Here is a 26,019-nt window from a genome sequence, read left to right as displayed (position 1 = left end):
GAATGCTATATGTATTATCTAATTTAATCCTCTAAACAATCCTATAAGAAAGGTCCCATTGTCTTCACTTATGTTTCAACAACTAGCCCAAGGACCAAAGGGGTCCTGAGATGGGATTGATCAACTCCAAAGTTTTGTTCTTTCCTCAAGAACCCAGACGTTTGATTTTAATAATTTTGTCTTCCATTCGTGACCTCATAGGGTAGATCTTTCTAGAGAGTGGATCAGAAAATTGGCATATTAATGCACAGAACATTAGATATTGTCAAAATTTGAATTCTCCCCAGCTGTGTCTGCGTGTCTGTTTTTCAGATCTTTGTCACTTTATGCAAAAGGTAGGCAAGGACAGCCATTCTGTCTTCCTCTCATGGAGGAACCATTTCTCAGCTTCCCCACAGCGCTGTTTGTGAGGACGTGGAACTGTTAAGGATTCCCGATCCGTGGCTTTTTGGAGAGGTGGCGTGCCTCCATGATGCCACACTGTTAGTGAGTGCCTCTGGCATATGAACACCCTCCACAGAAAGATGAACTGGCCTAACGGGTTTACTCTGAGACCCAGGAATACGCATTTCCTTCCAAAATTAAGTGGCCCATATCTGTACAACTCAAAGATTCTTGCCACCTTTCGATGGGGAGCTGGAATCAATTAAGCCTGTGCTTCTTAACATTTAGGGCCCATCGGACTCAGTGAAGTCTTGTTAAAAGTACATGGGTCATCTCCTTGGGCAATTATAATGGCAGTGGGTGCTTGTTAGGTACCTAGAGTCCTGTGCCCCATTCCAGAGCTGCAGGACCCCAATTCCTGGAGGGGAGCCCTGGGAAGCTGGAGTTCTAGCAGCTTGAGAAACACTGAGTGGAAAGGGATGAAGCAAGGACACCCCAGCGACTCACTCTTCTCGGCTTGAGTCCTGACTGCCCACCCCTTGCCAGGTGGATGAGCCACAGGATGCAGCTCCTCTAACCCCAGCTTCCTCCTCAGTAAGACGGCCTTCCCACTGGAACTTACCACACAGGGTTGTCGTGAGGACTGAATGAGGTGGTGCACGTCCCGGGCCTGGTACATCGTGAACGCACAGTGTGAACTATGGTTACTCAAGGAGCTCATGGACTGAAAGTGCTCTCTAGGCTGATAGATGAATTGTTCTTCTGTTTCTATAAAGTGGGTTCTGCCCCCCTTCGGTAAAGGATGGTGTCTGCACCAATCAACCCCCAAAGGGCAAGTCTACAAACTGGACCATGAACTTAGCCTGGGTGGCACGAGACAGCCCGTGCCCACTCCTGACTCTGATGGACCATGAAATGGGCCAGGTGGGAGTGAAGCTGACCTCCTGTGACCGCACAAGGAGGAAGCAGGTCAGAGTCCCCCCTTGCTCGTGCCCCTCCATCTCCTGCCCTCCCCAATTCTGACACTGGTCCTGACATCAGTTTCTCTACATTAAACCCAGTAAACCCAGAATATGTGGGGTTTATTCCCTGCTTACTCCCTGGCTTCCTGGCTCCAGAATCCACCATCCACCATAGAGACAGACAGCCAAGGTCGCCAGCCTGCAAATTTCCTTATCATCTGCTCCTCTTCTCTGCAAACAGTGTCCAAAGTCCCAATGCACAGTGGTGGGAAAGCTCCAGACAGGCCACTGACTCCCCCCGCCATCCGCAAGCAGCCACATTCCTCACAAACCTTTAAAACCCCTGGTGGATCCAGAAGCTGTAAGTGACCACTCGGTGGCTCTAGATGTCCCAGTGGGCAGGTCTAACTGCCTTGTTAAATTCAGGGATCTGTGTAGGTTCAGCGAGGAGTCTGCCCACACTTCTTGATCTCTTTCTAGAGTCTAAAAGCCTCTTATCAGTTTTCTCTTAAAATAATGTTTTCAAAAATGAAAATTGAGGCATTATGTGATACTAATTTCATGGCAAGAAATGTCTTCTCATAAATCCATGTCCTCAGTGTGGAAAATGTTGAATTAGAGTGGGGGTCTTTGCGTCCACAGCTCCACGTTGGTGCTTCAGTCAGGAGATGACCCAAAGGTGTCGATCTCTACCCCATCATAATGAATCAATGCCTGTTAATTTTGGTACCCGTCACAATGAAACACACACATGTATGTTATATAGTTGATATGGTGAATAATTAGACAGCTTATGCTCTATTTTATTTCATGGAACAACTAATAAATCATAGTGAGTTATGCTTCCTTCAAAAACCCATTTCCATTCTTAAATTTGTTCATTCTTTAAGAGTCAACCTGTTTCTGTTCGAACCCACACTCCTCTGTGCTTTTACTAAGTTATGAGTCTTCCATGGAAAACTTGTTTTAAAAAAATGAGAATGAGTCACAGGACAAATAAGACACATTCACACCCTACTGCCTGACCAGCTTTGCAAGGGGCTTCCACGGCGTGGGTCATTTCCACCCAAAACGTCTACACAATATTCAAATCATTGATGGTGTTAGAGAAGAGAAATCCCTTCCCAGTGAATCACTGTCATTTGCCGTTCCTGCGGCCGTCCACACACGTGACTCCGAAGGGAATCTCTCACAACCATGTGAATGGTTCACACACTGAGTGATGGCTTCCACACACTAAACACCTCAACACGTTTTGGGGATAAGAGGGGTCCTCACAGCTCAAACTGCCTTCTTGTGGTTTCCTGCCTGCTGTCCTTGCTGCCCTGATTCTGTCTCTTGGACTTCTCCCTAGGGCTGTTTCCTCCACACCCGGACACCAGCAGACACTCTAATATCACCAATTACTTGGTCATGCTGCCCCTGAGAGGCCTGTATTAGTTATGTAATGCTGCATATCAAATCATCCCAAACTTAATAGCTTAAAACCATAGTAATAATTCATTGTCTCTCTCCTTTCCTGGAGGTGAGGGATGTGGAAGCAGTTTGCTCATGTGGTCCAGGCTCAGGGTCTGTCTGGGGCTGCAGTCATGGAAGGCTAGGCTGGGGCAGCAGAAGCATTTCCAAGGTGGGTCATTCACATGCTGGCAGATTCCTCTCCACAGGGACCTTTCCAGGGGGCTGATTGAGTGTCCTCCTGACATGGTGTCTGGCTTCCTGCAGAGAGTGACCCAGAAGACCCAGGTAGGGGAAACTGCAAGGCTTTTGCACACATCATTGTTTTGGTGGCCCAGGCCAGCCCTGATTCCATAGGATGGACTACAGAAGAGAAGAAATACAAGGATGTGGGATCACAGGGGGCCTTCCTGGGTGTTAACCACCCTGCGCATTCCACTTGCTTAAACTCTCCTTCAAGCAGAAACCCAAGGTCATAAGATGACCTTGAAGGCGTCCTCTCTGACTTGTTCCCCACCGCTGTCCTCCATTCCTCTGTTTCAGCCACACTGCCCCCCTTTTAACATGCCAGGCTCTCTCCTCTCCAGGGCCTTTGCACGTGCCCGTCCCCTATTGGGTCCTCTCCCTCCGGATATCTGCAAAGCTTATTCCCTCCCTCCTTGTGGGTCCTCACTCCAACGTCACATCCTCAGGCAGCCTCCTGGACTCCACATTTAAAACTAAAATGTCAGTCCCCATCCTCAGCACTCCTTATCTCTCCTCCCTGCTTCAATTTCTCTTTACGACTTATTACCAACAGTGCACTGGTGAATCAGCTCTCCTCCAAAAAGAAAAAAAGCCCTGATTTGCAGCATTTGCATGTCCACGGCATAAACGCTCTCCCACCACAGCCCATTTATTTCAAACTGTCAGTGTGATGTCACTGAATATGAAGTTGGGAGAAATTCGCTCATTCAGCCCTCCTGAGCCACAGGCCAGCTCCACCTCTGCCTATTACCCCCTGACACTGTGTGAGTATTACTTACTTATTTCTTTTAAGGTCTGTGGAGCAGAGATTTTGGTCTGTTTTGTTCACTGCTGGATCCTCCATGTCTAAAACCCTGCCTTCCCACAACAGGCACCCAATAAATATCCAGTGGACAACTGGTGCTGAAAGGTCTATGGTTTGTGCGGGCCCCTTGGCCGTGATTTCATCCATATTTCCATGAAGCACGAGGAAGAGGGTGGGGAAGAAATGTCTGCTTTATAGTTATACGAGTAGTGAAAATAATCTCTCACACTGTGAAGAGAACGCACAACGTTACCAGGAAAGCGGGTGTGCAGAATGACTAAGGTGGTAATCAAGTGACCCAGATCCAGTGAGGATCTTGTCCAGACGTCTCAACTTGGCTCCACGTCTCTCCAAATTCCACAACTGTGATAACAGTTATGATAGTAACTCTGAGGCATATACAATTCAGAACACAAATAAGAGAAAGATTAACCGTTCTTCATATATTCACGGATGCCTCTCACATATCAAGGAATGATTATTTTTCACTTGGAAAAGCCAGGAAAGGATTACTCAAGAAATCATACTGAGAAAAAATGGCTATTTATACAAAAATAGAGTGAACTATTTATTTAATACTATTCCTCAAAATAAATTCTAGACCACAATCAAAAGGAAAAAGCTTTGAAGAACGGAACACAAATGTGGGAGAATAATAATCTTCAATCAAGATGAAGAAGAACTTCCCCAGTAGAAAGTCAAAAAACAGTAGGAGAAATATTGAGGAATTCGATTTTATAAACAAAAAAGTTACATATTTAAACTTTATAGACCAAAACAATAAACGGAAATAATTCTTGATAATGCTTAAATAAGTTATATATAGCAACCAGTAAAGAGGGTAAAGCTGCATTAAAAGTTGACAAATGACATGAGTAAAATATTCACAGAAAAGAGCATGAATAAATGGCTCAAAATGGCGAAAAAATATAAATTTATGTCAACATGTGCAGAAAAAATGTAATCTTATACTGTTTTCATCTAGGAAGTTAGCAAATTATTGACAAGTGATATTCCTTATGGCTGGTGTGCATATGGGGAGACATCCACCTCCCCTTTTTTCTAGTGGAAAACTGGGAAATAATCTGACAATATGCACCAATTTCCTTTAAAATAGTCATATTCTTTGACCTACTAATCCCATTTCTGGGAAACTATCCAGATGAAATAGTGACAAACGAAGAAAAATATGTGTATACACCAAGATGTATGTTACGTTATTCTAACAGAACCAATTCTGAAAGAATATAAATGCCTAACATTAGCAGAATAGTATATAAATTGTACTATATTCGTATTATGGAAGAATGTAACTATTAAAGGTGATGTTTACAAAGAAATCGTAATATTGTAGGAACATCCTTATGAATATGAAATAGAGTAAAAAAGTCTGGATACAAACCTGTAATTGCAGTACAGCCTCATTTATAGTATTGAGCTAAAGGCAGGAAGTTCACCAAATATTAATAGGACTTATATCAGAGTACCGTAGTCGAATTGATGAGCATCTTTATTTTCTTCTTCACTCTTGTTGGTTTTTCTATGAAGGGTATTTGTTATGCTTTTACTTGCAAAAATAGTTTAATGACTGAAAAGCAATGAATTAACGCTCCATGGAGGGCCCGGGCTTCCAGAGGATTCTCAGCGGGAGGAGGCCGTGGGTGCTGAGTCAGCCACGCCCTTTTCTCACAAGTGTCTTAGATACTGTTATAGACTGGATCGTGTCCTCCAAAACTCATTTGTTGGAGTCCTAACCCCCCACTACCTCGGAATGTGACCAGATTAGAAACAGGGTCTTTAAATTAGTTTAAAGAGGTAATTAATTTAAAATGGAGTCATTAGAGTGGGCCCTAATCCAATCGGAGCTGTGTCTTTATAAAAAGAGGAAATTGGACACGTGGACACCAAGGATGTGCACACAGAGCAACGACCGTGTGAGGACACAGGGAGGAGACAGCCATCCAGAGCCAAGGGGAGAGGCCTCAGGAGAAACCAGCCCTGTCTACACCCGGATGTCGCGCCTCCAGCCTCCAGAACTGGGAGAAATACATTTCTGTTGTCTAATCTCCCTGGTCTGTGGTTTGTCATGGTGGCTCAAGCAGAACAAGACAGTCACTTTTTTTGGCGTGGTTACCTGTGAATATGGATTGGAGCTACACCAATGGACAGAAGCTTGGTCCCATTAACGATGTGACCGAAATTGGTGAATGTATTAGCCGTGTACACTGTCTGGAAGGCATTATTCTCTTAAGAGGGTAGTATTTTAAACAAGACTGTATTAGTTTACACATATGTGTAATGCTAAAAACTTTTAATGTTGGTATTAATTTTCATCATTCTTGGCTGAAGGAACAGGGAAGGGTGGCGTTTGGACAAACTACAAATACTGAAATATCATTTGTGGAGTATTTGGTTTCAAACTTGGGAAAATGTGCAAAATGCAGACACACTGTGGAAAGACGGCGCCCTGGAGGTGTGACTATGATGGAGTTTGCCATTTGGCGAGTTTGCAAACCGAGAGAAGGGGGACCTGTGTGTGGGTAACAGTGCAGCCACCTCCATAAATCGCCGAGCCACAAGATCATTGTCAGAGTGCAGACGTTGTCAGCATCCTAGTGCGAGCGTTCTGAAAAATGGCCTGTGAAAACCCACTGTGCTTCTCCAGAGAAGGATGTTGGATCCTAAGCAACAGCAATTTTATCTAATACTCAATCACAAAGCACCCTTCATTTGTTATTAAATCTGGAAAAGACATTTTTCTCTGCTGCTCTAACCTTCTCTGAAGGGGTCCAAGTTGGGAGTCTGGGGGAGTTTGCCTTCTCTGTCTCTCTCTCTCTCCCTCTCTCTGCCACCTCCCTCTCTCCCTGCCACCATCACCTAAACATATTATTATAAAAAAATCCCGAACACGTGAACAAATGGAGGCAACAGTACAGCGAACCCCCATGCACCCAGCACCTGGTTGTAACAATTACTGACATGAGGCCAGTTTTGTTCCTTCTAATACCCCCACCCCCTGGTCCACCCTCCACTAGATTATTTTCAAGCACAGCCCAGAAATTATCCTTGGATTTGTGTTGATGTTGTGGCTTTCCTGCAGGTGAAGTTGGCAGTAAACCAACGAACTTCTCTAAGGCACACAGCTGGTGAATACAGGTGACACCCTTGGGATGTGACATCGGAGGGCTCACTCACTCTTTGGAAAAGGTGCTCCAGTTTGTCACCAGGTGACAGGAAGTCACTTAACGTGAGTGCAATTGAGCTGAATTCATAGGGCTGAGGGGATTTTTTTTTGTTTCAAAATAGGTGACCTTTCTTTTAGTGCTCTTAGGGCATATATGGAAGATGATGTTCTGAATATAGAGAGAGATAGATGATGGATGAATAGATAAATGGATGGATAGATGGATGGATAGATAGATAAATGATAGATTATTCGATGGCATATAGATGGATATATAGATAGATACAGAAATAGATTCTAAGAATGCTATGTGTATGTGCACTCTTCTCTGAAGTATTTCTATAAGATATTCCTAACTTTAATTTCCTCAGGTAGTGTTTTATTACCACTTTGCCTAGCTGAGTCTTTTTGTGAATATGACTTAAAACAATAAACACACAATTGATGACTTCATCTTTGGATTTGGTGTACTGAAACAGGTGCTTACTAAAATTCATTGATTTTTAAAAATGTTTTCAATGCCTAGCATTTACTAATAACTTGATAATGTAGGTATAGAGCCACACACTTGAATTTATCCTTTGACAAATCACCTAAAGCAAATTTCAATCAATCTTCGAGGATTAGACTGTTCTAACAGATTTCTAATTATTCTGCCTGCCTCTTACCTCTCCTACCCCCAGGTCCTCCTGTGCATCCCACTCATCCTGACATCTTCTTAAAGATTTGGATCGTATCATGCCAGCCCAGCTCAGACATCTCAGTGGTGAGGATGCAAACATAGACGTGAGATGCCAGCGTGGACCCGATCACGGTGATCCATTTCCCACAAGCCCAGCCTGGTGCTGAACCTGTTCATCTCTCCATCCCCATCGTCCACTGAAGTGTCCCGTGAGAACCTCTTCTCCTCTCGACGTCCAGGCCCGCTGCCTTTATTACAACATTTTCTCCTCATGGGAAATGGCTTTGCCTTGTCAACAACCTGTCCTAGACTCCAGGTCTGAACCCCTCAGTTAAGCTACTAACTTCTTGGTATGGTGAATCATACTACTTTCTCGCCTCTCACCTCCCTTCGACAGTCAATTTATTCAATCAACATATGTGGTTCATCTACTAGTAGTCAGACAGGGTGCTAGAAAATTGAGTAGCATGACATATGGGAGCAGCACTAAACACACCCAAATAGTAGAACTTAATTGAAAGAATGAATGAATGGCTAAAACAGCAAGATAGAGAATGACCAAGAACATGACACAGCATAGGAGGGGCAGGCTGGCCTAGAATAGGCTTGGGGGAGGTGGCATCTGTGCTGAGTGGGATTTTGATAACCGGAGAAAGCGCCGAATTTTATTTCAATCAATGAGGAATAAATCTTATGGTTTCTGAGGAAAGGACAAGCAGTCTGTTCTGCTATGAATGGATAGCTGAATTCCCAACACAGCTTAATTCATCAAAACAGTAATTTCAATGAGATAAAAGAGGCTAGCTTTAGAGAATTTATGATAGGCAATAACAAAGCAATTTTACTTCTAGGTATTTTAATGTTCTAAGTAGCTTTAAGCTGCATTTATGCATCTTGAAATAATAATTTTGTTGATAAAAATGGTCCAAGAAAACCTCTAAAGGTGTCTCTTGTGCTTTCACCCACATGCTCAGGTGCCTGAGGCTACTATGCTATTTTTGACCTTGACCTTGAAAATTTACTGTGGAAGAATTCACGAACTCCAGTGGTAAACAAAAGAAGAGAAGACTCAGGTGGTGTCAGATAGTCAGTCCCTCAAATAAAGCTGCTCTGTGAATTCTGACTTTCTTGGCTATGGCTCTCATCACAACCAGGTTTTTACCAGAGCAATCACATATATGTATTTTTTTCCCCAAAACCAGGGCACTTTCAAGAATGGAAAAGGGAATATTACTCTGGGACAACAGGACTAAACCGCAAATCCCCAAGCAAACTGGGATCGATATTGAATGCCAATCATATTCTCTAATCAATTAATCACCTCTTTCCCAATTTGGGTACTGAAAACTTGCACCATAAAAGAAATGTCAGGGGCCGGCCCAGTGGAGGTGGCGCAGTGGTTAAGTTTGCATGTTCCGCTTCGTTGGCCCGGGGTTCGTTGGTTCGGATCCCAGGTGTGGGCATGGCACCGCTTGGCAAGCCATGCTGTGGTAGGCGTCCCATGTATAAAACAGAGGATAAAATAGAGGAAGATGGGCATAGATGTTAGCTCGGGGCCAGCCTTCCTCAGCAAAAAGAGGAGGATTGGCAGCAGATGTTAGCTCAGGGCTAATCTTCCTCAAAAAAATTAAAAAAATAAGAAATGTCAGTTCTCAACTGTGGACAAAGCACACACTTCATGAAGTGCAGTTCATGAGAATGGAAGTAGGTTCCTCTGTGAAAACCTATGAATGCTATGATCATATTAATATTTTAGGTAATTTATTGATAGGCTGTTAGATACTTTGCATGACCTTATTTGCACATCTGCTTAGGCATTATTATACCAGTTGCATAAAGGAGGAAGCGGGCTCAGAGAGGAGCAGTAACTCTCCTAAGATCGTGGCGGGAGTGCCCCTGGAGAAACAGGGCTGAACCCAGCATCTGCATCTACAGCTGTGGTTCCTGCCTGTTGTTACGGGTTGGTCTGCAGATTTTGTGATTTATTTTATTGGGAACGGGGAGCCATTAAAGTTATTAAAGCAGGTAATAACACATCGAGACCTCTGTCTTAGAAAAATAACTCTGGCTAAAGCACAAAATGCACTGGAGGGGAGAGAGATCAGAGGCAGGGAGATGAGTTACGGAATTATCAAATGAGGGGTTGAAATGGAGCGGTTGCGGCAGAAATGGAACAGACAAGATTCGTGGACAGACTGAATGGCAGGATGAGGCAGAGGGAAGAGACAGGAGCTTCTGGTTTGGTTGACAATGTTTACGGTAATAGGAAAAGACAAAGAAATATAGAAAGTGAGGTGGACTCTAAGCCGGAGAGAGACGAATTGCGTGTATGTTGTGAATGGTCCAAGCTGTGGATGAAGAAATAGGCATTTTAGCTCTAAACCCAAGTTTTAGAATTGATTGATCCACCAAGTTCCTTTGTGGATTTATTCTGTGTATCTATCCTTAGGGTAGAATTAGCAAAAGCATATTTCTTATAACAATACTTTTTGTCATGGGATATTTGGAAGACATTACAAAGATTTCTGAACTAATCAGTTCATGACTCTAAAGAAATCTCTAACTTTAATTTTAATGGGTCATAGCTAGACTAACTTTTTACTGACCTTCTGCTGCTGCTTGCATATTATATTATTTACAGGTAAATAACACATCTTATTCAGTTTTGTTTAATGTCTACATATGTTGCTTGGCTTCTTGGGTTATTTGACATTATCCTTTCCAACCTCTCAGTGTGTTAGTAAAAGCATGTTGTATATCAGAGAAATTTGGAATAACTTAACAGAGAATCAACTAAATATTTTTCTCACAATTTTTAGAACTTCACTAAGAAATATATCACACACCATAAAATTCACCCATTTCAAGCGTTCAGGTCAGTGGTTTTTACCTCATTCACGGATTTATTCAGTCATCGCCACAATCTAATTTTGGAACATTTTCAATACCCCAAGAAGCAACCCTACTCATATTAACAGTTGCTCCCTATTGCTGCTCTCCTCACCTTGTTCCACCCCCGGTTAGCCCATAATCTCTGCCTACTGTGGATTTGTCTATTCTGGATATTCCACATAAATAAGATCATACCATATGTGGTCTTTTGTGGCTGGCTTCTTTCACTTAATATAGTGTTTTCAAGGTTTATCCATGTTGTAGTGCATGTCAGTGTTTTCTTTTTAGTGATGAAAAATATTCCATTGCATGGGTATATCCATTTTGTTCATCTCTTAATCAGTTGATGGACATTTGAGCTATTTTCACTTTGGGGTTATTATGAATAATGCCATTATAAACATTCGTGTCCAAGTTTGATGTGAACATATGTATTCAGTTCCCTTGCATATATACTTAGGAGTGGAATTGCTGAATCAGACAGCAACTTTGTGTTCAGCATTTTGAGGAAGTGTTTTGCCAAGTGGCTGTGACACTTGACATTTCCATCAGCAGTGAGTGAGGGCTCCATATTCTCCACATCCTCACCGACACTTGTCGTTGTCTGCCTTTTTTGTTTTAGCCATCCTAGTGGATGAGGAGGGACATCTCATTGTGGTTTTGACTGCCATTTTCCCAAGGACTAAGGATGTAGCACACCTCTTTGTGTGCCTATTGGCCACTGGTATATTTTCTTTAGAGAAATGTCTATTCAAATTATTTGCCCATTTCTAAAACTGGATTCTTTTTCCTTTTTTGAGTTTTAAGAGGTCATTACAGTCTCAGATGCAAGTATCTTATCAGTATGATTTGTGAATATCTTGTCCCATTCTGTGGGTTGGGATTGTCTTCTCACTTTTTTGATGGAGCCCCTTGAAGCACAAAGGTTTTTAATTTTGATGAATTCCAATTGATCTATTTTTTCTTTTCTTCCTTGTGCTTCTGATGCCATATCTAAAAAACCATCGTGTAACTCAAGGTCATGAAGATTTACTCATGTATTTTCTCCTCTGAGTTTACAGCCTTAGTTCATACACTTAGGTCTATGATCCATTTTGAGATATTTTAATATGTGGTGTGAGGTAGAAGTCTCAATTCGTTCTTTTGCACCGGTGATCCAGTTGTCCCCACAGAATTTGTAGAAAATGATTCTTTGCCTGTTGAATTTTCTAGGCGTCCTTTTTAGAAACCAATTCATCATAAATGTAAGAATTTGTTACTGGACTCTCAATTATATTCCATTCATCTATATGTCTGTATTTACGCTACTGCTCTTTCAACTACCGTCGATTTTCAGTAGGTTACAAAATTGGGAAATGTTAATCTTCCAACTTATTTTAATTTTTCAAGAATTTTTTTTGGCTATTCTGGATCTTTTGCATTTCCATGTGAATTTTAGGAACAGCTTATAAAGTTCTGGGGAAAAAAAGGCAGCTGAAATTTTAATAGTGTTAGCGTCAAATCAGTACGTCAATTTGAGGAATATTTCCATCTTAATAATGTTGTCTTCCAATATATGAACATAAGATGTCTTTCTATTTACATAAATCTTCTTTAATTTTTTTCAACAATGTCTTTACTTTAAAAGTCTTGCACTTCTTTGATTAAATATATTCTTTTTAATGCTATTTCAATAGAATTTTTTTCTTAATTTCATTTTTAGATTGTTCACTGCTAACGTATAGAAATAGAACTGATTCTTGTAAATCCATCTTGTATTCCATGAGTTTGTTAAACTCATTGGTCAGCTCTAGTAGTTTTTTTGTGGATTACTTAGGATCTTCTGTATATAAGATCATGTCATCTGTGAATATGCAGAATTTTACTTCTTCCTTTCCAATTTGGATTCTTTTTATTTCATTTATCTGCCTAATTGTCCTGGCTGCAAACTCTGGTACAAAGTTCTATAGACGTGATGAGAGCAGACATCCTTCTCTTGTTCCTGACTTTAGCACAAAAGCCTTCAGTCTTTCACTGGTGTTTTTATAATTACTCTTCTTCATTTTGAGGAAGTTCCCACCTGTTTCTAGTTTCTAAGTAAGGTGTTAGTTGCAAGTTTTTCCTAGATAGCCTTCAACAGGCTGAGGAAATTCTCTTCTGTTCCTAGTTTGTCGAGGGTTTTTATCATGAAAGGACACCGAGTTTTATCCAGTGCTTTTCCTATGTTTATTCAGATGGTCACCAGAAGTGTTTCCTTTATCCTATTAAGATGATGTGCTACACTGGGTAATTTTTTTTTCTTTTGCTGGGAAAAATTCACCCTGAGCCAATCTGTTGCCAATCTTTCTCTTTTTTTTCCCCATCCCAAAGCCACAGTATGTAGTTGTACATCCTAGTTGCAAGTCCTTCTGGTTCTTCTATGTGAGCTGCTGCCACAGCACGGCTACTGACGGATGGGTGGTGTGGTTCTGCACCCAGGAATCAAACCCAGGCCACTGAAGTGGCGAGTGCCAAACTTTAACCACTAGACCATCAGGGCTGGCTCTGAGTAATTTTAATATGTTGAAAAAATCTTGTATTCCTGAGATAAATCCAACTAGATCATCATTTATAATCCATTTTATTGTCTGTTGCTGGAATCAATCTGCTCGTATTTTGTTAAGGATGCTGACACCTCTATTTATAAAGGTTTATTGGTCTGTAATTTTCTTTGCTTGTCAAGTTCTTTCTCTGGCTTTTATATTAGGATGATACTGGCCTCATGGCATGAATTAGGAAGTATTCCCGCCTCTCTTATTTTTTTGGAAGAGCTTGGGAGAGATTGATATCAATTTTTTTTTAGTTTTTATTTTTTAGAGCAGTTTTAAGTTCACTGCAAAATTAGATGAAGCTATAGATATCTCCCAAATATCTCTTGCCCCCACGTAGGCACAGCTCCCCAACTATCAATATTCCTCATGAGATGGTACATTTGTTGTAACTGATGAACCTGCGTTGACACATCATAGTCACCCAAAGCCCATAGATTACATTGGGATTCACTCTTGGTGTTGTACATTCTGTGGGTTTAGACAAATGTATAATGATGTATCTATTGTTAAGGTATCATACACAGTACTTTCACTGCCATAAAAATCCTCTGCACTCTGTTTATTCATTTCTCCATCTCTTAACCCCTGGAAACCACTGATATTTTTACTGTCTCTATAGTCTTCCCTTTTCCGGAATATCATATATTTGGAACATACAGTATTCAGCCTTTTCAGATTGGCTTCTTTCACTTAGTAATATGCATTTAAGGTCTCTCTCTGTCTTTTCATGGCTAGATGGCTCATTTCTTTTTAGTGCTGAATAGTCTTCCATGGTCTGGATGTACCACAGGTTATTTATTCATTCACCTACTGAAGGACATCTTGGTTGTTTCCAAGTTTTGGCAATTATGAATAAAGCTGTTGTAAACCTACATATGCAGGTTTTTGTGCGGACGTAAGTTTTCAACTCTTTTGGGTAAGTACCAAGAAATGCAATGGCTAGATCATACAGTAAGAGTATGCTTAGTTTTGTTAGAAACTGCTAAAATGTCTTCCAAAATGGCTGAAACCTTTCGAATTCCCACCAGCAATGAATAAGTTACCGTCACTCCACATCCTCACCAGCATTTGGTGTTGTCAGTGTTCCAGATTTTGGCCATTCTGACTTACATGTAGTGGTATCTCATTGTTTTAATTTTCATTTCCCTGATGACATAGGATGTGGAGTATCTGTTCATATGTTTATTTCCCATCTGTATATCTTCTTTGGTGAGATGTCTATTAAGATCTTTGACATTTTTTAATCTGGTTGTTTTCCTACTGTTGAATTTCAAGAGTTCTTTGCATGCTTTGAATATCAGTTCTTTATCAGATGTGTCTTTTTCAGATATTTTCTCCCAACGTGTGGCTTGTCTTCTCATTCTCTTGACATTGTCTTTCACAGAGCAGGAGTTTTTAATTGTAGAAGTCTAGCTTATCAATTATTTCTTTGATGGATCATGCCTTTGGTGTTGTATCTAAAAAGTCATCACCACACCCAAAGTCGTCTAGGATGTCTCCTACGTTATCTTCTAGGAATTTTATAGTTTTGCATTTTACATTTAGATCTGTGATCCACTTTGAGTTGTTTTTTTGTGAAGGATTTGAATTTGGGTCTAGATCCTGTGTTTTTTTTGGCCTGAGGATGTCCCGTTGTTCCGGCACCATTTGTTGAGAAGTCTGTTTACCCCATTGCATTGCTTTGCTCCTTTGTCAAAGATAAGTTGACTATATTTATGTGGGTCTATTTTGGGGCTCTCTATTCTCTTCCGTTGATCTACATCTGTCTATTCTTTTACTACTACCACACTGTCTTGGTTACTGCAGCTTTATAGTAAATCTTAACGTCTGGTAGTGTCAGTCGCCTTTGTTCTCCTTCAATATTGTGTTGGTTATCACTTCATTTTTAAATGTTTAGTGGAATCTTCTTATGAATTTAATTTGACCTAGACTTTTCTTTGTTGAAAGATTTAAAATTACTAATTCAATTTCTTTTCTTGTTAAGAATTTCCTCCTTTCATATATTTTTTGTATATATTGTGAAAGATTGATGTTAATTCTTTGTTAAACCTTTGGTAGAATTTGACAGTGAAGTCATTGGGTCTGAGATTTCTTTTGCGGGAAGGTTTTTGATTATAAATTCAATCTCTTCAGGTGATATTGATGTATAATTATTGTCTATCTCTTTGTGTCAGTTTTGGCATTTTGTGGACTTTTTTAGAATTTGTCAGTTTCATCTAAGCTATCTAACTTTTTGGTATAAATTTTTGCATAGTATTTCCTTATTACCTTTTATCTAAAATATAACATTAGAAGTATTATTCTTTCCTTTATTTCCTATTTTAGTAATTTTATACTTCTTTAATTTTTCTTTGTCAATCTAGCTAAAGATTTGTTAATTTTGCTTATATTTGGAAAGAATAATCTTTTGATTTGGTTTATTTTCTCTGTTTATTATTTTCTTCATTTTATTTCTATTCTTTATTGGTTCTTTCATTCTGTTTGTTTTAAGTTTAATTTGCTCTTTTCCCCTAGAATCTCAAGGTGGAAAGTTACGTTACTGATTTGAGATCTTTCTTTTTCAATACAGACATCTAAGCTCTAAATTTTCCTGTAAGCACAGCATTATCTGCATCCCATGATTTGATATGTTGTGTTTTCATTTTCTTTCATCCAAGTATTTTCTCGTGTGATTTCTTTTTTTACCCATTGATTACACATATTTGTGAATTTCTCATATTTGTTCTGCTGTTGATTTCCTATTTAAATTTATTTTGGTCACACAACAGACTGTGTGATTTAGTCCTTGTAGATTCATTTTTGTAAAGCCTAGAATATGGTTTATCTAAAGTATGTTTCAAATTCATTTGAGAATAATGTGCATTCTGCTATTGTTGGTTGGAGGGTTCTATAGATGTCTCTTAGGTCTAGTTAGCTCATGTTTTTCTAGTCTTTCTTTGTTGATCTTCTGCCTAGTTTTTCTAGCCACTATAGAAAGTGAGCTATTGAAATCCTCCATTATTAGTGTTGAATTGTCTACTTCTCCTTTCACTTTAGTCAGTTTATGCTGCATGTGTTGTAATGCTTTATTGTTAGGTGCATGCATGTTTATAAACGTTATATACTCTTGGTGAATTGACTTCCTTATTATTATAAAATGTCCTCTTTTTGTCTAATAACAAGTCTTGCCTTAAAGTTTAATTTTTCTGATGTTGATATCACCACTCCAATTCTCTCTTGGTTTTGGTTCATATGGTATATTTTCCCATCCTTTTAATTTCAACCTCTTTGTGTCTTGATTATGAGATGTGTCTCTTGTAGAGAGCATATAGTTGGTTCGTTTTAAAGATTCATTCTTCCAATTTCTCCCTTTAATTGGCTGTTTAATTCACTTAGATTTAATGCATTTACTGATGTAGGGGAGGAAGACATTTCCTCTACTCTCTGTGGGTTCATCTGGCCACAGAAGGAATTAAATTCACATGAGACAGAATAACAGGAGAAAATTAAACAAAGCTTTATAACATGTATACATGGGAGGCTCAGACAAGCTGAGCAACTTGCCAAAATGGCTGAAGCCACCATCTTAAATATCATCTTCAGCTAAAGACAAAGGAGGATGTTGGATGTGGGGGGAGTCAGTTACAGGAGGTTACCAGACAAGCACAATAAACAGGAATAAGATTATTATGCAGAGTTAAGTCCTTGCATTCTGTATTGATAGGAGTTTCTAGAGATAAGGTCATCCCCCTTCTTCCTGGTACAGAGAGGAGACACCTTTACAGATGAAGATTTCCCTCAAAAATATAAACGTCTCTTAACAAAAGGGTAAGTAAATTCCACTTTGCAGTTGCTTTCCTGTCTGCAGTGTATTACAAGTAACCAGCCCCAAATAATCCTCATGCCAAAGAGACGTATCTTGGGGTGGCCAATTCCAGGCCCCCACACTAATAAGGTGGATTTATAGTTGTCATTTTGCTATTTATTTTCTATGAGTCCTATGTATATTTTTATTCTTCTATTCTTTTGTTCTTTTCTTCCTTTGTTTTAAACAGATATTTTCTAATGCACCATTTTAATCTCTGTTTCTTTTACTATTTTTTGAGTTGTTTATTAGTGGTTGCCCTGAGGATTGCAATTGAAGGAATTGATTTCAATTGCAGTTGAAATCCATTGTCAATCTTATTGAGAATCCCTTGTACATAATGTGCCATTTTTCCCTTGCTGCTTTGAGATTCTCTCTTTGTCAAGACCAGTAAATTCTGGGGATCTAATATACATCGTGGAGACTATGGTTAACACTATATTTTATACATGAAATTTTCTAACAGAGTAGATCTTAAATGTTCTCATCACACACATATACACAAAAAGTAACTACACGAGGTGATGAATATGTTAATTAACTTGATTGTGGTATGATTTCACAATCTACAGAATTTTATTCTAATACATATATTAGATCATCACATTGTACACTTTAAGTATATACAATTTTAATTGTTAAATATACCTCTGTAAAGCTGAAAAAGATTTTTTCTTTGAGTTTGAGTTTTGTTGATTTGACTATGATGTGTGTAGTTGTGAATCTTTTTTGAGTTGATTCTATTTGGGATTTGTTGAGTTCTTTCAATGTGCATATTAATATTTTTTATCTAATTTGTGAAATTTTCAGCCATTGTCCCTTCACATGCTTTTATGCCTCTTCTCTTTTTCTCCTTCTGGTATTTCCATGTTGCCTATGTTGGTATACTTAATGTTGTCCCTCAGGTCTGTTTCTGTTCATTTTTCTTCATTCTATTTTCTTTTAACACCTGAGATGAGAATTTTTTTGTTAACCCATCTTCATGTTCTCCATTTATTTCTTCCACCCACTCAAATCTGTTGTCAAGACTCTCTAGCGATTTTTCGTTTCAGCTGTTGTACTATTCAACTCACTTCATAGCTTCCATTTGGCTCTTTCTTATAGTTTCTGTATATTTATTAATGTTCTCTTTTTGGAGAGAGATCATTGTAATGCTTTCCTTAAATGCTTTAGACGTAGTTACCCTCAGTTCCTTGAACATAATTATAACTGATTAAAGTCTTTGTCTATTTAGTCCCAAATCTGGGGCTTCTCAGGGACACTTTCTGTTGGCTGTTTTTTTCCTCTGTATCTCATAACTGTTTACCAAATGCTGAACATTTCAGATAACATATTGTAGCAACTCTGGTTTCAGATTTTTCTACCTGCTCTCCCACTAAGATTTGTTGCTGTTACTGTTTTTGTTGGTGTTTACTATTTTTTTAGTTTTGCTCGTTGCTGTTTGTTTTTAATTACATTCTTCAACTACTTCTGTAGATTCTCTACTCCCAAGAGCACATGGCAACTGAGTTCACTGTCAGCACTGTTTTAAAGTTCCTGATTTTATTTTTAAACTTGGCTTCCTAGGGGTCACACCTGGGTTCATATAACTTAGTGGTGAACCAATGGTTGTCAGAAGTTTCCTTACATCCTGTACGTCTTGGGGCATGTATGCAAGAAGGCTGACTTTCAGATGTCAGTTAGTTTATGAGACAACTTCAGTTTTTACTTCCTACTTTCCCAGGGCCTCAAAGTCAGTTGGAGGTGAGTGACTTCTGCCTTCTTCTTTCCGAGGCATGCTCTCAGTCTTGCCGATATGCACAGCCCTTTAGAAAGCCAGGAATATGCTGGAACCTGTGTTCATCTAGTTCTCCAGGATTTCCTTTGACTTTCTTCCAAGCTCTCAGTTTGCCTCAACTAAACTCACAGTCCGGGGCAGCTGAGATATTGCCAGTAGCTTCTATTTTTTTAGTAATGTCTTGGGTTTAGGTTCTGTGCCACCAGCACCCCTAGTTGACCTCTGAGTCAAATTCAATAGCCACCACACTCTGAAAACAAACTTTCCAGGGAGCTGCAAATTCATACCAAATATTGACTGTGCTCTGGGGATGGTGTTTTTAATGGAATTTCAAAATTACTCAAATCTCTCCATTGTCTGCAAAACTGCTGTCTTTTGGCTACCACACCAATGAGCTGGGGATGAAGGGAAGATGGGAATAGCCTCAAATTAAAGTGTCGCCAACCCTACTGTTCTACTAAGGTTCATAACGTTCTCTTGGATGTACAATTCTCAGCTCACTGTATCACTTTGGTTAATTGCCAGAATTCCAAAATGGTTTCTTTTGCTTGTTTTGCCAGTATTTTCAGTGCTTTAGAGGGAAAGCAAGTTCATGAGTCTTCACTTTGGAGTTCCAGAAGCCAGTCTGTCTCAACAGTATTTTGTGATTACTAATCTAGAGATACCCATTAGGAAAAAAAACATACAACAACAATTGAGTTTTGTTTAGAACATCAAGTATAATACTCAACGCATTATAGGAAAACTGCTGAGAATTTAACATTATACAAATTTTACTCATATTATGCTATAATCTTCAAAGAAGGATTTTGTTTTTTTAGATTTGGGTGCAATATATTATTAATGTTTGCACTATGAAATAGTGTGAAAACATTCTAATATACAGAAATGTTTTATTCTCATACAGCAAAATGTTGAGTGTAATGAATAAAGCATACAATGTTATACAGCTGGTTCTAATTATTACTCTTTTTAAATGATATTTTTGAGTTATTATTAAATGACTAGGAGGGGAGCATCACAAGTAGCGTCAGAATTCCATGGAATTGCTCAGTCTCTCTGCTAAAAGCTTGCACGTCCAGAACTTCCAGGACTTAATGAAAATCGGAGCAATTAAAACAAAGAAAGGAAACCATACTAATGATTAGATTTAGCAGGAAAAAACCTCAAATTCTGTGGCTTGAGCAGTGGAAGTCTTAGTGCACTAGACGCTTTGCAGCTGGAAGATCATCTTACTCATTTTTCTCAGTGAAATGTTTGCTGTTTCCTATAAAATAGAAAACAGATGAAAATATTAGGTGATCTAAACTACGTGAATTATTACGTTTGGAGCAAACCAAGAACTCACAGCCTTTTTCTGAGACATCCATTCAAACTAGCTCTACTTAGGTTTGAAAAAGTGTAGAAAATATCTATTTCTATTATTGACAGTTTCTGTGGAAAACTTTGAATCAAATATGGCTTACACATTAGAGCTTTGCACACTTTTGGAATTTTTCCATCCTGGATTGAAATAGCCAAGTTGGTTGTGTGCTTCATACAACACAAGAATACCGTCAAGAACTGTGTAGGATAGTCCTGGGTCACGATCTGAAACCCAGAGCAGTTTCCTTGCTCTGCTTACCATTCTCCTCTCTCTGAGCTGCCTTTTCAGTCTTAGCTGTTTTACAGAACTCTGGTGTTTGTAATCCGTTTGACAATTATGCACCATCTTGGACTTACATAGAAAGATTTTACTGCTGTCTAAATTCCCGTTGTATTTCTGTACTCTGTCTCCCAACCACATTGCGAGTAACTCAAAGACAAAAAAACTGACCCCTTTAAAAATAGTTTTGGTGTAAAAAATATGTACAATGACAGATGGTAATTAGTCTTTGGGTGGTGAACACGATGTCTACACTGAAATTGAAACATAACGATGCATACCTGAAATTTATATAATGTTATAAACCAATGTTACCTCAACAAAGAAAAAGTTCCCCCACAGAGAAATAGTTACATTCTGGACAGCACCTTGACTTCCAATCAGTATTCCGGCATTTAGTAATTTGATTAAGTAAAACCTGCACAACTTTCTAAGCAATATCATCCTCTTAAAAATAGTAAAGTTCATCTGAGGTCCCTGAGGGCTGGGAGAAGAAGAGAGTAAACTTAAAGTTAACTCTACAAAGGCTCAAAATGACTCTTTTACCTAAGAATCATGAGGAAACCCATTTTGGGGTTGTTAGAACTGCGGGATCTTCTGCGTCAAAGAGATGAGCATAACTTTCCACATCACTTTTCAGTAGGTAATTGACTTTAAATAATGAAGACATGTGTGAATTCAAATGCTAAAACAGAGCTAAGAATTTCTAGTCTTACTTAAACAGTGACTTTGTGTGGTTCATCTTTTTATTCAGTAAAATGTTTAGGACCAAACACCTAAAATGGGTTTCTTTCAGGTTCTTTTCGGTTTTGTTTGGTTTTGTTTTAGGGTCCATTATTTCCCTGTAAGGAAAGCTGTAGTTTACATTTCCCTTTGCTGGTTTAGTGATCATTCACGTGCAAAGCACAAAGCTTCCCTCATCAGGAACTTGACAATCAGAAGTCAGAAAGAGCTGATGTTGCAGATGCCTTGCAAAAGAAGTACCAGGGAAAATAAGCTGAATGGCAACAAGATGGACATTTTCAGATGAAACATATTTTAGGTCTCTTTATTTATTTTTTTAAGTGAAAAACAATTTGATTTTTTCTCATTTTGCATACATAAAAATGAGGTGAATAAACAAATACGTTACTTAAGTCTCGTAGAAACTTAGAAATCTGGTGAAGAGAACTGGATTTGGAGTTTGAGGTTCCTCAAGTCATTCTCTTGCATGGGAGATGGTTGCCTCAGGAAAATTTTAGCTCACGTGACTTAGCATCATTTATTCCCCTACTCTTTATGCATCTCAACAAATCCCAGCTGTACGTGAAATTTTACAGTGGTAAGCACCTTGATCACAAATTAATTCAATTTCTACAGATAGTTTAATGGCACAGTCAGAAAAGTCATGGCTGCCATTTATCAAAGACCACTAAGTGCTCAGTGTTTTTCATATATTATTTCTTATACTAACCCCCCAAAACACACTCTCCCTATCTTATAAAGGAAGACATTGAGATGCCGAAAAGTTATTTGCCCAAGCAACTATTGGTGGCATGGATTCTATCCCAGGTTACTCTAGTTCTCAATCTTTCTCATCTTCCCCAAAACCCCGGCTTGCTGTACCTCATTGCTTTCTTTTGAATTTAAATTCTAGATTCTTAGTTTCCTGCTCCAGCTTTTTTTCCCATTACACCACTACCTCAGATAACCGCAAAATGATTTGGAAATAGATTGTTTCCTTGTTTCTGTTGTCTATTCTGAAATAATATCAATTCTTTCCTTCTTTTGAAACAACTTTAAGCTGCTTGATTCTTACTTTAAACTGTCTTGCTTCTGCCTTTTATCACATCAATATAAAAGATTTATATCCAATACAGATAAAGACATCATACAACTCAAGAATAAGAAGTCAAAACCAGCTAACATAAAGAGGGAAAAGATTTAAACAAAACTTCATATGAGAGGATATAAGAATGGGAGCTATGTACATGAAACAGTATGCAACATCATAATTTATCAGAAAAATCAAATATAAAAGCACAATGAGATACCACTTCATATCAACTATCATCAACTATAATGGACAGTATTAAAAAGGCTGACAATACTAAGTGTTGGTGAGATCGTAATAAGCAAGTAGAATTCTCATTTATTTCTGGTAGGAATGTAAATTAGTGCAACCTTTATGGAAATCAGCTGGTAAGTTTCTTATGAAGTTAAAAATATACCTAAAATATGATTCAGCAATTACTTTCCCAGATCTTTATTCCATAGAAATAAAAACAGTGTCCATACAAAGATTTGTATACAAATGTCCATTGAAGCTTTATTTACAAGAGCTAAAGCTGGAAGCAATGCAACGCCCATAAAAAGTTGAATGGATAAACAAGTTGTAGTACATTCATACAATGGAATACTACTGAGAAAAGTTCTTAAAGACCTATTGATACAGGAACAGCATAGACACATTTTCAAATCATATTGATGATCAAAAGAATACTCACCATATGATTCTATTTACATGAAACTCAGAAAGGTCAGTTCTAATCTATGCTGATAGTTATTGTATCAATGGGTTTCCTGAGAGCAAGGTTATGGATTGGGGATCGAAGAGGCACAGGGGAAATTTTTGAAGTGATGAAAATGTTGTCTATTTTCATTGAATGGTGTTTGTGTAATATTCATATTTGTCAAAATACATCAATTTCTATACTTAAGATGAGTGCATTTTTCTGCATGCAAATTCTACCTCAATAACATTGATTTGAAAATAAAAAGGAAAGATGAGATAGCAATATCTACGTCACATTTATTGTGAGGATTTGAGGAGATGGCGTGTGTGAAAGTACTTGCCGTATTGTGAACATTTAGTAACTCACAGCAATTACTCTGTTCTCCATTCCCTTACTTGTTATATTTTGAGTCCATTTCAAAGTAATTAATGATATAATCTCAAGAAATCTCCATTCAGCTCCAGTGTATAGGGGTTTTCCCCATACCATCAAAGCAATTCTCCAACACCAGCTGGGTGTCCTACAAGTGAACTCAATTATGACACTATTTACCTGGAGATAGTGTCAGATCCCACAGGCTAAGGGCTCGGTGCCACAAGACTGGCCCTCACTTCAGATGCCAATCTCAAGTCCAGGTTGTCACTTGTGCTTCTGAACAACTGGCTGTAGATTGGAGGTTCCCACAACCCCCTCCTTGGGTTTGATTAATTTTCAAGAACAGCTCATAGAACTCAGATAAGCATTTTGCTTGTTAGATTACTGGTTTACTATAAAAGGACATACTCAGGAAGAGCCATATGGAAGGCACACACAGGGCAAGGTATGGGGACAGGGTATGGAGCTTCCATGCTCTCCCTGGGCACCACTCTCCCCAAATCTCCATGAGTTCACCAACCTGGAAGCTCTCTGAACCCCACCCTTTTGAGTTTTTCTGGAGGCTTCATTACACAGTCATGATTAAATCATTGGCCATTGATGATTGAACTCAAATCTCCAGCCTCTCTCCCTGTGGCCCCAGAGGTCTGGGGAGGGGGGCGGGGCAGGGACTGAAATTTCCAATCCTCTAATCACCTGGTTGACTCCACTGGCAGCCAGCTCCCATCTTTAGGGGTTTTCCAAAAGTCACCTCATTAACACAACAAAAGACACTTTTATCACTCTCTTGGCAGGAAATTCCAAGGGTTTAAGAACTCTGTGCCAGGGACAAGGATGAAGACCCTATATATATATATCTTTCCTGTTATAAATTACAATATCACAAATCTTGAGAAAGACTTTAGTTGCGAAACTGGCAGAGAGTTAGCCATTGATGATTGAGTGGCTGGGAACTAAAGTTTTTTTCCTTTTTGCAATCACTGATTATAGCTTTTAGCTGTTTAACCCTCCCATTGTTTACTGTGCTGCTCAGGCAACATGCCATCTGACTCCCCCTAGGCTCCAATAGATAACATCTCCCTGGAGCCTGGGTCACCATGGTAATGGGGATGTGAGCTGTTTTTCAGGAATTAGAACCCCTTGTCCACTTCAGGCCAGTTGAGACCACCAGCTCATCAACTGGGCCTACGCAGATGTCCAACAGGCGACCTTTTGATGTCAAGAGGCTAAAAATTCCACCCTCAGATCATGCTCACACCGCCATTTTGTGAACAGGGGTCCTATGAAGAGGCATGGAGTCTGACTACGCTTGTGCAGAACATCAATTACCTCACCTCTCCTCACCTCCAATCACCTCTCTCTCCATATTTCAGATTACCTTGCCCCCTACCCCATAAATATCCTTGAGTCCCTGTTTTGGGGAAGCGAATTTGAGGCTCATGCTCTTGCTTCCTTGCATGGATGCCTTGTGAGTAAACACTCTCTCTGCTGCAATCTCGTCATTTTGGTGTTTGGCTTTCTGGGCGGCAGGCCAAAAAGAACCTGGATCGGTAACAGTTGCTTTCATAGGATACGATGTAACGTGATCCAATTCCAGTCAAATATTGAAAATTGGGCTTTTCATTCCAACCCACCAACAACCTGGGTGCAAGATCCTCCCCCTCTTTTGGGGGGCAAGGCATGCTAATATTGTGAGTTGTTTAAAAGACTGCATAATCAGATGGGGCTCTGCAAAGAATAATATCCACAAAATTTATAATATCCACATTGGAGGAAATAGTACTTGAAATAAATTGTCCAAGACATTGTTACAGACATGGTTGAAGCTTTAACTAATTTAAAGATATTTGTTAGAATTAATTATATATCCATGAAATTAGCATTCTTTCCTATGCACATGCTCTCTAAGTTGATGATTCCCTTACAAACTTTATTTGCAAAAGCTTTTAAAGTTTATTAAGCTTTTTGACAAATATAGTGTCTTGATATAATCATTCCTTTGCCAAATTTTGGATGACTGCCTTTCTCTCACTCCATTCATTTGTCTCTCTTAGTCTAGCTGACTGTTATCCTGTTTCTTCATAAGTCTTTTTTATGTTGTTTACTGTGATATTAATTGTAATGAAATAACATAAGCAAAGACAAATTTTAGCTTCGATCATGACATTGTTAGCAAACCAGGTTCATTTTGCCTGCCACATGATTGTGCCAATCACCGAGATGGCGAGTTTGCAGAGAGAAAGGATTTAATCACAAAGCAGCCAGTGAGGAGACTGGCAAACCCATCTCAAATCCACCTCTCCACAAAACGAGGATTAGAAACATTTATGGGATAGGGGGCAGGTGGTCTGACGTGTGGGAGTAGATGACTGGAGGAGAGAAGTGAGGTATTTGATGACCTGCACAAGCGTGGTCAGCTTCTTGGCTCTTTATAGGATGCATGTTCACAAAATGGCAGCGTTGCCATGATCTGAGGGTGGAGTTTTCGGCTCTTTGACGTCAAAGGGTCATCTATCGGTCATCCTCACAGGCTCAGTGGATGAGTAGGTGGTCCTAACAGGCCTGAACTGGACAAGAAGTCAACTCTCAGTTCCTGAAAAACTTCAGCACCTTACTTGCTACCATGATGACTTAAGCATCAGAGATGTGTATGTGTGTGTTTAAGTGTGTACATAAGAATGAAAAACAAAATTTTAAGGTATT

The sequence above is a fragment of the Equus przewalskii genome, chromosome 32, assembly GCF_037783145.1.
Source record: "Equus przewalskii isolate Varuska chromosome 32, EquPr2, whole genome shotgun sequence".
Taxonomy (NCBI): domain Eukaryota; kingdom Metazoa; phylum Chordata; class Mammalia; order Perissodactyla; family Equidae; genus Equus; species Equus przewalskii.
This window is presented reverse-complemented; position numbering follows the sequence as displayed.